Here is a 13,684-nt window from a genome sequence, read left to right as displayed (position 1 = left end):
GAATACGGTATGTTTGTGACCGCTTAACCATTTCTTAACTCGAAAGATCGGTACGAGGTATAAAAGAACTACATATAACATTAAATCAATACAAACAAAGCACCTGCAATGATAGTATTCGGAGCTACTGAGAAATAGTTAAGCGCCAATTACATCTTATAATAAATCGTGTTTGCCAAGAGTAAAAACATTCTAAAGTGTCAAAAAGTACACATCGACAGGATTTGGTGTTAAAACGTCATAAACAGACATAGAAGCATGATATATATGTTTTAAGTTTTCAAATATTAAATGAATGTGCACGTGAGAACTGATGAAAACAAAATATCGAAAATTTTACTACTGTCACAGTGTTAAATAACATTTAGCTATACGTTTTTGCAAAGGAGTAATTAGGTTACATTGATTGTATTTAGCATTTCTAAACTTACTGTCTTTTTTTTAACTTGAATTTATTATTTAAGAAAATGGAAACTGGGGCGAGTGGTCCATTTGGAATATGTGTAGTCCCTCCTGTGGCCTAAGGTATCAAACAAGGAGGCGACGATGTAACAGTCCAATTCCTTTTGCAGGAGGCAGAGATTGTAATGGACTAAATAGTCAATGGCAAAGGTGCAAGTTAGCTGTATGTCCAGGTAGATATGGTTTATCTAAATACGTATCATTTAAGTCGTTGGTTTCTTATATTGTCTTTTTGTCAGATATTCCGATTCTCTTGTATCATATATTTCACAAATTATGTCCGATTACCCTTCTATTTTTCTCATTCTTCTCATAGATTTATAGCATATTGTTTTACAAGACATTATTAAAAATCTTATTAAAGTCATTGTTATTTTTATTATAAATGAGCTGCGTCAAATAGACCTTATGTAAATGCATATCATTACATCTGTAAATCTCTTTCGGGTTGAAAAAATCTCTTCAAAATCTAACAGTTTAAAAATTGAATTGGATTGCTTTTAAGAACCTACAAAGCATGAACTAACTTTTCCTTTCACAATTGCTTTTTCCAAAAATGAATCCGGCAAAGTCCCATACATGTACATGTATACGTGTACTTGCATAAAGTCGATTTGTATCCGACGCAGCTGAAATGACAGAAAACAATGTCATTATTAGATGTATGAAAATCTAGAGAGAGAATGATTTCCGCCGTTGTTTGAATGGCTAAATCACAAAAAACAAAGACCTTTTATTTTTCGTTTCAGTTTTAATGTCCGTTGTTTATATGGTATTAATTTTGACAGTCTATAACAGTTGTTGTCCATTCGTTTGATCTGTTTTATCATTTGATGTTGCCATTTGATTAGAGACTTTCCGTTTTGAATTTTACTCGGAGTTCAGTATTTTTGTGATTTTACTTTTTAATAGAATATGTTGTTTCGAAACGTAACAGCCAACATCCATGTTACTGTTATGTTCGATGACATAACATGTTAGATAATTATGTAAGACGGCATTGTGTATTATCAGCAGTATTAGTTTAGACCCTTCAATTAGTACTTATAAGCATTATTCAATATGATCTTTTTTTTATTAAACACTGCTAGGCTTTAAGGTTTTAATGAAGTGATGAGATTTGTGTAAGGAACTACTTAAGAGTAGAGAAACAGGAATTTTAAGAACACTTACTAAAACCTCTATGTAAATACATGCTTGCAAATTTAACAGTAAGTTAAACATTAGGCTATTAGGTACACTCAGTTAATAAACTGCTGTAGCTTTTCTGTAACTTCCGCGACAAACGATATGTTAAGTGTATAAAAACCCGTAATAAAATCATCACGACATGTTATACATCGATATTGTCTTGTAAGATTTATTAAACATATAAACCATAACAAACATAATTCTCCAGAAAATCAAAATCAAATGAATAAATCGTACATATTTTTATTTTCTGCATTTTGTAATCACGTGAGGCATTCAAGTGAAAGTTGTAAATAAATAGATAAAACCAATAATTGAAAAACTCATAGGACATTTGTTTAGATAATGTTGCCTGTTTGCTGCATTATTTACATATAATCTATGTTACCTCATATAACCTAGTGTTCCTTATAGTGTTTTTTTATTACAGTATTTTACTTGGGACGAAATGAAAATGCAAGAGTAAGATACACATTAAGATACCTGTAATATGAAACCCTATGACAGCAATAAATGAGACAAAATAGAACATGTTGTAATAAGTTGATTAGTTAGGTTAATATACAATGTTTAATTTGTATTTTTAAATTAATTTGAAACTATTAAAAGAAACAATTAAACATTTGAAATGTGTAAAAATTGTTAATTTCTTTTAAAAATTTTAGTCGATGGATGTTGCAGTTGATGTTCATATGTAATATCCGTTTTAGATTCTTCACAAATATATCTTTTAAATCTGTTAAAGGAATATCTGTCTTTTTCTTTTTTTAGTCCATGGCAGTTGGAGGGAATGGTCTTCCTGGAATACCTGTAGTGCAACATGTAATGGTGGAATACAGGACAGGACTCGGACATGTGATAATCCAACACCATCCCATGGTGGACGTTATTGCCATGGAAGATCGATAGAAAGTCGTCTTTGTAATACTATATATTGTGAAAGTAATTTCTCTTATATATCTTGCTTTAGCTTATGATTCACATCTGAAATACTAATCTAATTATATTCTCACATATGTAATAACTGCAGGGAAAGGAATGTGGCATCCAAACTATTCAACTTAATACTTTCAAAATCAAGTACATCAACTAAACATTAAATTTGTTAAAACGTAGCGAGATCTAAATAACCTGAACCCATTAGAATTGTATAGCAGGGATGAAAAGGTTATACATCGTAGATTTTTTATCATTTAATACATAGTAAATTTCAATAAAATTGGATTTACAATACAATTGATAGAATATAATATTCTTAAATGAATACAATAAGATATAAATAAAGGCAACAGTAGTATTGAGAAAGAACAAATCCGGGTAACAAACCAAAACTGAGGAAGACACATCACATATAACATGCATAACAGTGCAATTCATTGCAAAATATAATCTTTTTTTAAATAAATTCGATAAGATGTGAAATTTACATTTATTTACACCACATATGATTACAGTTCATGGACAGTGGGGGAGTTGGCAGGAATGGGAGTCTTGCAATGCAACTAGCGGAATCAGATTCAAAAAACGTTCACGTGATTGTGACAGCCCTTTTCCTATGTGTAATGGATCTGAATGCATTGGACTTGATTTCTATATTCAAAATTGCAGTCAAGACAAATTCCTAGGTAATATCAAATAGTTTTGCAGAAACTGAAAACAGCTGCAAGTTTTCTGTTCCCATTGTATGAAGCTGCTCCTCCTATGGAGGAAGACATTTTACTGTTACAGTTTGCAATTTATCTACTAGACTCGATATAAGCTATGACATTAAGCATATTTTTAATTATATATGTACAGTTGTTCATGTTGTTCTTTTAAAACCATGGTATGTCATGAATCCGGAAAATGATAATACTGCCAGCTTGTCGGATACCAATCAAAATTTAGTTTCTTTGAATCGGCCAACTTGTAAATTATGTACGAATATCAAGAAAAATACTACATCAGACATACTCAGTTTGAACGTTTTTGATCCATTGACATTTTAGTTGGTTAAGAGGGTAAACATGCCAATGCTTTTGGTTTGAAATTACGATTTATGAAGTGGTCTTTTGTTATTTGAAAATCAACATACAACGTTTTAACGAGCGAAGTTACATATATGAAAACACAAATGAGTGTAGAAAAATAACGGTATCAATGTGTATATAGAAAGATAAGTCACAAGACCTTTGAATTATAATATATGTTCAAAAATATATAAGTGTCTAGGTATTATGATATACAAGACATGAATTATTATTAATTTTGATATAAATACAACCACAAAAACAGCGCGTCTAAAAAAGAAATTGTTTGGCTATTCACGGAGCGTTTTATTCCAAAGAATGAAGATATGTAAAAAGAAAAATGTATTAATACAACATATCCTTGACCTGTTGTTGATTGGCACATAACAACTATATCTACTTTGGCTATGTATGAACTTTAACTCTGATAAACGGTTTAGCACTATAACAGTTTTAATATTAATATAATTCATACAATACTTTTACGTCCTTTATGTGTCATACCCTACTGTTTTATCTTATTATACGAACTTGATTACTACGGAACTTGTTATAAGCCATATATCATGTATATAGAGCTTTCAAATTATCTGAATGACATGATATGTTGATATACATCTATTTCTTCGTGTAGTTAATACAAAACTACTTCATTCACATTTAACAACTTACTACTTCAGGTGCTGAACGAGCGATCAAACCATCCAAACAGTTTCTCCACTGGTCTTCTTGTAGCTGTTGCAGTTGGATGTTCTGTAGTTACTGCTGTCGTTATTATTTTTGGTCTTTATGTTTTCCGTAAATTGAACCCTAATCAAACTGGTAAGTATGGATTTTTTATTTATTTCGAAATAAGTTATAAATAATAACCTTATTCAGAGTGAAATAAATATAATTTGAAATTCATTTCTTTATAGAAATACCCTGCGTATTATGCCAAGGGGAAACTATTGGAACAAAACTGTGTAGTAATATATACCTTTTGAAATTTATAGTCCTTTAATTCATACAAACCTTGGCTGTTTAAACATTTTTTTATCTTTGCTTATCAATCTTTTATGAACAAATAAGGTTTCTGTCGTACAAAATTCTATTAATTGTATATGTGATGCGTTTATTCATCGTATGGAATGATCTTTATAGGAATTTCGCAATCACATTTTTAAAAAAGCATAACATGAACAATGAAAATCTAGTAAACTGAAAAAGTGTTACATAGATAAAGGAAGATGTGGTATGAGTGTATGTTATGCGAATATCATACAAATGAATGGTTAAGCAAACTTTAAAACCGATTCTAATCCACCATTTTCTACTTAAGAAAATGCCTGCACCACGTCAGAAATATTACAGTTGTTTTCCAATCGTTTGATGTGTTGGAACTTTTGATTTTGACATTTGATTAGAGACTTTCCTTTTTAAATTTTCCTCGGCGTTCAGTATTTTTGTGACTTTCCTTTTTAATGGAATAAAACTCCACATAAATGTATAATAAAGACCACAATTCTATATGATGACTGATAATCCGATAGTTCTATAAAATGACCTATCAGTTGAAAGGTAATCATATATTATAAAATATGGCATTTACTGTTATAATGTTGGTTTCCAAATGTCAAAAAATAACTCCGCCTATGTTTACGCCTGCCCCTAGTCAGGAACCTCTGGTCTTTGATAGTCATGTTTTAGCTGTGTTGAAGTCACGTTGGTGGTTAACGGATGGTGTGTTGCTCTTTGGTATTAATATTGTCTCTTTGACACATTCCTCATTTCCATTTCCAAATAATGCAATACATTTTACAAACCATGTTTAATCCCGTTGCATTGTTGCACCTGGCCCTATTCAGAAATATGACAGTTGTTTTCCAATCGTTTGATATGTTGGAACTTTTGATTTTGCCATTTGATTAGCGACTTTCCTTTTTAAATTTTCCTTTGGCTGGCCTTTGTTAGTCGTGTATATTTAAGTGTTAATATCGTGTTGAGTTATTGAACGAAGGGTTAAAATATAAAAATGAATAATAAATGAAAAAACCAAGAACAATTAAAACAACAACAAGATAACATAACAACTGTTCATTTATCGCTATTTTTTAGACAAGGCTTTCCGTTTGTATATATTTTAATATGTTTTGTTACTTTTTTCTAATCAACTTAATTTTTTATCTGTCTTTTTAGCAAGGCAAAATAGAAAGGCGGGGTAAGTTTTCTATGTTTGAACTTTAAAACATAATTGGTTTAAAACATATTTCTTCCGATTTCAATCTCTTTACAAACAGTTTCAGACCCTCTTGAAGGTTTGTTGCATTGACACACATAGATGTAGAAGGGAACTACTGGTTAGATATATGAGTGACTTGAGAATCGAAAAGTTGCAAGTTTATGCAGATTATTATACCGTGTTAAAACATCAGTGAACAAATATGTGTGTTTTAGCAATTAATTTGAGCAAATTCAATAGCTTATTCATAACAAAGAATTATCAAATTATCAAAAATGGCGAGTTTGTTATCACCTTTGACAAGAGGTGGGTTGGATGTACATTGTACATGTAGGTTTCATCAGAAATTGTATTGAATTTTCGAGTTATCGCACTGGTAGATAACTCCAATTTTATCCTTTAACAATATAATTAACGTTTGTTTTGTGGCTTGCAAAAATAAAAAGGGGAAAAATAGACAAAACAAAATGTACTTATTTTTGGAATAGGTTTGACGATTCCCATCTCCGAGTGCAACAACACAAGTAGATTTGAAGCAAATAAGACATTGACCAAACTTTACATAATGTATTCAATAAGATTCAGCATACGTTATTGAATGATAATGTGTTTTTGTGATTTAAACAAATTCTTTCAAATCCAAGAGTCAATGTGCATGTACATTTGCAATTGAGTCTCCGTAAAATAAGACAGAGGAGGTGTGTCTGTGGTTTCTTTAATCTCTAGTTCTAGGGGATGTTATGATAGGTCCAATGAGGAAAACAATTTTGTAAATGTTTCTAAATTAATAAAACGCTGCGCTGCCATCATGGAAACGTAGGGTCACGTGTTATAACATTTTATATAATGATTGTAAACAATGTCATGTGGTATATTATGATACATAGTAATAACTAATTTCTTAGGAAAATACAATTTTTTTACATCGTTTGCTTTAAACTGTTTTGGTTCTGCGGGTTAATTGAGATGAAGATGATACATTAAAGTGCTTCGGACGTATAAGACTAATAAAATTTTATTTTCATTTAGTATCATAACGACATATTCTCTATCATATAAAATTGTAACATAGATCGATGTTTTAAAGTGCCTTTAAGATTACACAACATATACACCTTGACAAGTTTAACAGTTGACTGCATATCATTGATCATGTTTCAGCAACAACCAACGTCCTGGTGAATTACCCCTAACCAGCCAACTTAACGATTATGAACGAAGTCGACGTTCTAGTGATACACAGAGTGGTGTTTATGACAATATTGAGATTGGTGGTCGTACTAACACTCAGATGAATTGCAATAATGAGGAAATATACGAGGATCTGAAATTATAACGAAATAATAAAACATATAAGATATTTTATATGGTTTTGTTTTATTTAATTATTAAATTTCAATTTACGTTGTTTATAGTAACATGTAATTACACTGTTATAACACATAATTACACAGTTTAGAATTCCTATATAACAATGGTTTTATAACAGTTATTAATGGCTCTGAACTAGCTATCAGTACCTGCGAGTACTCTCAGATCTGTACCGTATTTCTTTTGTGTTGTGGTGTATGTATTTATACCCTGCTACGACCGTCTGGTCTGTTTTTTGGGGTTTTTTTTTTTGTTAGATGTTTTTCTTCTTTGTATCGATAATGTGTTTACGACTTTTTGTTTGATATGTATTTTTTTCTATGTTGAATTGTTACCGCACTGTCCCAGTTTAGGGGAGGCTAGACGCCAACGAACATGTTCAACCCTGGCACATTATACATTCGAAGTCAGGAGCCTGCAGCTCAGTAGTTGTTGATGGTTTATGTCTGTCATATTTGTTTTTTCGTGAATTGTTTTATTTCTAAATAAGACCGTAAGTTTGCTCAATTGTATTGTTTTATATTTTTGTTTCCAGGTCTTGTATACATGAAGCCGACTTTACGGTAACGGGTTTTCTCATTGGTAAAAGCCGTACGGTTGCCTATAATTGGTAACATATAATTCATTTAAGGTTCGTTTAAATAGATTTCTTATTGGAAATCATACCATAGTATATTATTGTTATTTTTTTCTATATGCGATGCATTGAGAGGTCGGCAAACATTATTGTCGTGATAAAATATTCCTTTCACGACGACTAACGCATACGTTTGTCAAAACAAAAAACGAAATCCTTGGTTTAGAAATGCATGTTCTAAGGACAAAGTGGAAAATACCAAAGTGATTTTCACACTTATAAGTCGATGACAAACTAACTAAGCCAAGGCATTAAAAGGTAGTACAAGCGCAACATAAAAAGTTCTAGACTGGTCAACACTAACATGACTAACTTAGAAATAAGAAGACCTGGTAAATGAAAAAATGAGACAACTCTCCATCTTAGTCACAATGTGTAAAAGTTAACAAATATAGGTCAAAGAACGGCCTTTAACCCTACGCTTTGGCTTTCACAATACAGCAAGATAAAAGGCCCAACATAACTAGTGTCAAACAAATCAGACAAGAAAACAAATGGTCTAACTTATATAAAAAAAACAAGAAACACTTATGTAACACATCATCAAACGACATCCACTGACCAACAGGCTCCTGAATTAGGTCAGTTGCGTAGACATGCAGCGGGTTAAACGTTTTAAAAGGCGCCAACCTTCACCGTAACCGGAAATAGAAATATAACTTTACAACATGAACAATAACACTCTATAATATCAATTGAAATGGCTTAACTCAACCAAAGAGACATATAAAAAAGATTAAATAAATTAAATTAAATATACTTTGAACGAATATATTTGATCTATGACACAGTATAGATACAATTTTAATAATTAAAAAAAAAACGTAAAACAATGCCACATAGACAGCTCTAATCTAGGACAGAATGCCGTTAAATTAAATAACGTACACAGGTAAACTATAATATAATAATGTTGTTGTTAGGAGTACGGAAATATTTGTTTTTAGAATAAATAAATGTGTTGTTCTTAGTACGAGTACAGAAGTGAAAATGTATCGTCATACTAAATACTTATCATGGCGTTTCATATAAAAAATAATGAGACGAGACATAACACAAAAAGTAAACTTTGAATAACAAAAAGGTAATAACAATAACCTTGTTTTGGCATAGTCGAACAAGAAGGAACATCAATGTTAACATGCTAAATGAACCAATTAATCTACAGTGATAGAACGTAATGTAAATACAAATACTAGATTTAATCAATCTTGATTATTTCGATGATCAAAATTTGGACATACTTTGATCACAGCAAAATGTCTTTGCATGTTTCGGATAAAGTTAGAGAATTTCCATTGCAATATAAAATATTGCATTTTAACATAACGACATTTAAATTAGTCTATTGTTTTATTTGTCTTACTGAAGTGACTGTCCTATCTTTGTATTTTTCGAAGCTGGTTTAAATGAAGAATATCAAGTATGAATGAGATTGTACAGACACTTTCAAAAGTTCAACATGTACCGACTCAAACATCATTGCATTCAACGTTTTGCAGTACCATTTTGGAATTATGTTCCAATAGTACCGTATTTGTGTTTATTTTCACAATCAAACGGATGGGACTGCAAATGAACGCAAGAATACGAATCATACACTGACAAAGACGACCTTTACATAAGAATCCTCAAAGAGTCTATAGCTATAATAAATAGTCAACCTATACTAATCATTTAAGATAGTAATGATATAAAGCAAAATATGCATTTGCAGTTTACAATACGGTTTTTAGTACTAGGCACTTACCTGGATATACCCAAGATGACTAACAGTTCGCAAGTAGAGGTAATACAATCTTTTAACTTGTTTCAAATGATATGAAAACACACTTTTAATTTTTAAAAACTCAATAATATCGTCTTCTATTTTATGTCATTTTGGTATGGTAGTTTCTTGCACGTTTCGTCGGGACGACACAGTATATAATGCAAAGGAAAGTAAGAACGTTATATGTCATTATTGACTTACCAACGCAAAACTGAGATCAAACATTAAAATGCTGATTTTAGAGTTTACTGTTTGTTTTATGTGTAAATCGGTTCGGAATTATCATGATTAAAGAGAATTGGTATTTCTTTTTTTATTTTTGTTAGGAGGGAAAGAGTGTTATAAGCCTGATACTTTTGATAACTATTATCAGTTTATAGTAATTGCAGTTGAGAAATATCAGATACATGTACATTTAAAGGAGAATCATCACAGAGTTGAGTACCACGTGTACATGCTAGTGCATGATAAATCCGTTGTCGCTGATGGTATAGAATAAAAGGGAAGGTACGACTTCGAGCTAAATTTTATATTTAGATACATTGTAATATTTAGTATTTACTCAAGTTGCAGAATTTTCTGCAAAATACATGTAATTTAATATACCTCTGTGGTTTCATTAAAAAGTATATGCCATTCATTAGAAGAGGAGCAATTAAAGAATACAAATTATATTTACAAAGGAAATACATGTAATTTAATACACCTCTGTGGTTTCATTAAAAAGTATATGCCATTCATTAGAAGAGGAGCAATTAAAGAATACAAATTATATTTACAAAGGAAAAAGTTTGCTAAAATTAGGTAAATCCCAAAAGACGTCTTTTGAAAAAAAAAAGGGAGTAAAAATCTATTTACATATTAAAGTGCAAATTAAAATTAGTGCAAACTGCTCTCTATAATGTGTTTCCTTTGCATTAGACCGAAAATAGTGTGGATACCATATCAACATGATCAATAAGATCGATCAGGAATGTTAACATTTGCCCTAATATTAAGAGAATGGATATAGCTATAAGTTATCAAAGAAGACAGAGTATTCATATTAGCCAATCAGACTTATCTCTCCTCGACATGATTTTGTATACACTCTGGTTCATTATCAATATATGACATAGTGTGTGATTACATAGACATCCTTGTTTAATAAAATGATTTTGTACACCTCCAGGTTTATAGGGAAAAAAATCGTTTCAACGCAAACCATATGTCATTATTATTTTATATAAACTCATCATAGATACCAGGATTGATATTTTGTATTTGCGCCAGACGCGCGTTTTGTCTGCAAAGACTCATCAGTGACGATCGAATGAAAAAAAAGGTAAAAAGGCCAAATAAAGTACGAAGTTGAAGAGCATTGAGGACCAAAAATTTCTAACATTTTTGCCAAATACAGCTAAGGTAATCTATTCCTTATTATTCTAAACGTTTTATGTTTTCCTGAAGTACCTGCATCAATGACTGGAATCATTTGACGATGACGGAAGATGATTTGACGATAGCGGATATCATTTGATGAAAATTATTATTCTTCGTGCATGAAAATATTGATTTGATATTTGGTACATAGTTTTCTCATGACCAAGTCATACAGATCAAGTTTGAATTTGCTTTTGGTCTGATGACTTTTTGCAGAGTTATGGTCTTATAACTTAGGAAATTCCCACAAGTAATTCCTTTTATGCACGTTGTAAAATGTTATTATACTGTAGAAGATAAGCAGTTGCATAAAAATTTTATGTATTTTAGTCCACGTTTATTAGCCTTATTGTGAATATTTATCTCAATTATAAAAATAGAAAATTGATGTATGCTTTCCAATAGACAAACATATATACATACATACATAACACGACGTGTATTTGAAAATAACAAGTCTGTAATTATACGCCATTACAGTTTACAACCACTTAGATAAGGTTGCCAATGTGATTTAAAATTTGGTCAAGCGACTTCAGGTTTGAATGAAGTATATCTGTTTTTAATTAGCATTCACGGTTTTGTAAAAATTGTACCAAATGTACATCCTTTCGTTCAATAGAAAGCTGTACATGGGTAAACATTGCAGTGACATAAACAACTACGTATATAGCTTTATAAACACATTAATCATGTTTTGGGTTACCGGAACATTAAATCAGTTTGAATGCTCCAATTAGTTGATTTTTAAACGTGTACGATAAATATCAATAGCAAATCATTAAGCTAATGCAACGTCAAAGACAAATTCGTCCACACAACTCACAATAGACAAAATATAGCGTGTAAGGTGGTTTTTCTCTGGATTGATTAAGTTTAACTTCAAATGTAGGATTCTTCAAATCAAGCCTAAATCATAAACTTGTTATTCAAAACTTTCGTTCAAAATTGTTAAGGAACTGTTGTCAAATATAAGCTTGATAATAAAGCTCGCCATGTTATTGTAAACGAATTAGAAAATCCCAAAGGTTTGATACTCGAATTAATTCGTTGCGGGTATACAAGATTACTGTTTTTGCTGTTGATAAGTTGATAGGAAATACAAAGAAACAGAACATAAAATTGGTGCGATATTGTAGTAAACCAGAGCATATAAACACATTGAAACACAATCGTTATAATGAAAAATAAAACGCTGTCAAACAGATAATGTAATTGGTGGGATTAAGTTTTCCTTTTCAGATTTAATTCGAGTTTTGTTAAAAGCCAGAAGCAATTTTGGGCTTTTGTTTTGATTTATTTTTCACAAAAATTCTTTACAGTTGTGTTCTAATATCTAAATGTTCCAATAAATCAAAACTCTTTCTTTGTTATATGACATCTAACCGGTTAACAAATAGTGTTTAGGTACAATTCGGAAATATGTGTAATCTTATATTCACTGACCTTTTTCGTATATTTTGCAATACATATGTCGATAAAAAATATAGATAAAGCAAGTCGGTTAACACTTGAAAAATATGTATCCATTACTTTTAAAAAATCTTCCTTTTTGATGCTCATCTATAACATTAACAAATCACGTTTAAATCTGTACTTTTTCATTTCCTGTTTTCTTATAATTTAACTAGGAAGTTTTCTTTAAGTATAATACTTATATAACATTTAAGGTCGATGGCGCTATTGACACGTAAGTACATTTTATTTATAACAGTGTTGGATATGTACAAAACTTTAGAACAAAACAATCATCTCTTATATCATTTTAATAATCTTATTATTTAGGCCATTATGATTTTCTATATAGCATTTTATTTTTATTTGTTCGAGTGATATACACTTTTTTCCAATATATAAGGGCAACCGTGTCATTCTTTGAAATATTTTTATATTAACTGATTGTATGAATGTTGATTATGGTTAAATTAAATTTGTCAAAGTATTTTGTTTCTGGTGCCCTGGCAATGGTATTATTGTAATGATTTCCTTTTTTATTGTTTTGAAGTTACTGCGTTAACTGTCTCCGAAAATGTAAGCATCAGCTTTACTTTTTTTCGGCGTTCAAACGTTAAATTTAATATCTAATTACATATATCACTTTTACGATATATAAATACACATATTTCAGAAAGCTTTTATTTTTTTATTTCAACCCAAGACAGCATGCGGTACTCCAAAAACCTTTCGTGACTACATTAGATTTGCAAGTGCAATTACACAAGCAAAACTCATAGACATTTTAATTCTTTTTATATATTTGAACTTTGTGCTTATAACAAACAGCACATCATTGCGATGCTGCAGTACAGTTACTGAATTGAACAGAACGCAATGTAATTAAAAAAATCATTTACAGGGGATTTTTTTCCTGTTTTTAAATAGAAAAGAAAGAAGTGATCATTGACACGATGATTAAGCACGCACAGAACTATATAAATCATACAGCATGGTTGACAAAACAGTGGCAACATTCTCTTATTTCCTGCAACAGATGACAAATCAGCTACGTGTGATATAGAATATACATATGAACACGAGTTTATTTAAGAAAAGGTTTAAAAATATGTAGATAGGCATGACAAATATCTCTTTGTATAATC

General features: G+C 30.7%; 2 long non-coding RNA genes across 2 annotated transcripts; one reads left to right on the top strand and one right to left on the bottom strand.

Annotated features, from left to right (window-relative positions):
* Nucleotides 1–4,316: 4,316 nt before the first annotated feature.
* Nucleotides 4,317–7,133, top strand: LOC127721885 (uncharacterized). The gene is made up of 3 exons (XR_007991506.1): nucleotides 4,317–4,484; nucleotides 5,841–5,862; nucleotides 7,045–7,133. It is a non-coding gene; the product is annotated as an uncharacterized LOC127721885 (long non-coding RNA).
* Nucleotides 6,881–12,654, bottom strand: LOC127721886 (uncharacterized). Its single transcript, XR_007991507.1, has 2 exons — nucleotides 12,531–12,654; nucleotides 6,881–7,207 (listed from the first exon to the last, which is right to left on the bottom strand). It is a non-coding gene; the product is annotated as an uncharacterized LOC127721886 (long non-coding RNA).
* Nucleotides 12,655–13,684: the final 1,030 nt, after the last annotated feature.

This window comes from Mytilus californianus, unplaced genomic scaffold, assembly GCF_021869535.1.
Source record: "Mytilus californianus isolate M0D057914Y unplaced genomic scaffold, xbMytCali1.0.p SCAF_12, whole genome shotgun sequence".
Taxonomy (NCBI): Eukaryota; Metazoa; Mollusca; class Bivalvia; order Mytilida; family Mytilidae; genus Mytilus; species Mytilus californianus.
Note: the sequence above shows the minus strand (reverse complement) of the source record. Positions and strands in the feature narration are given on the sequence as shown.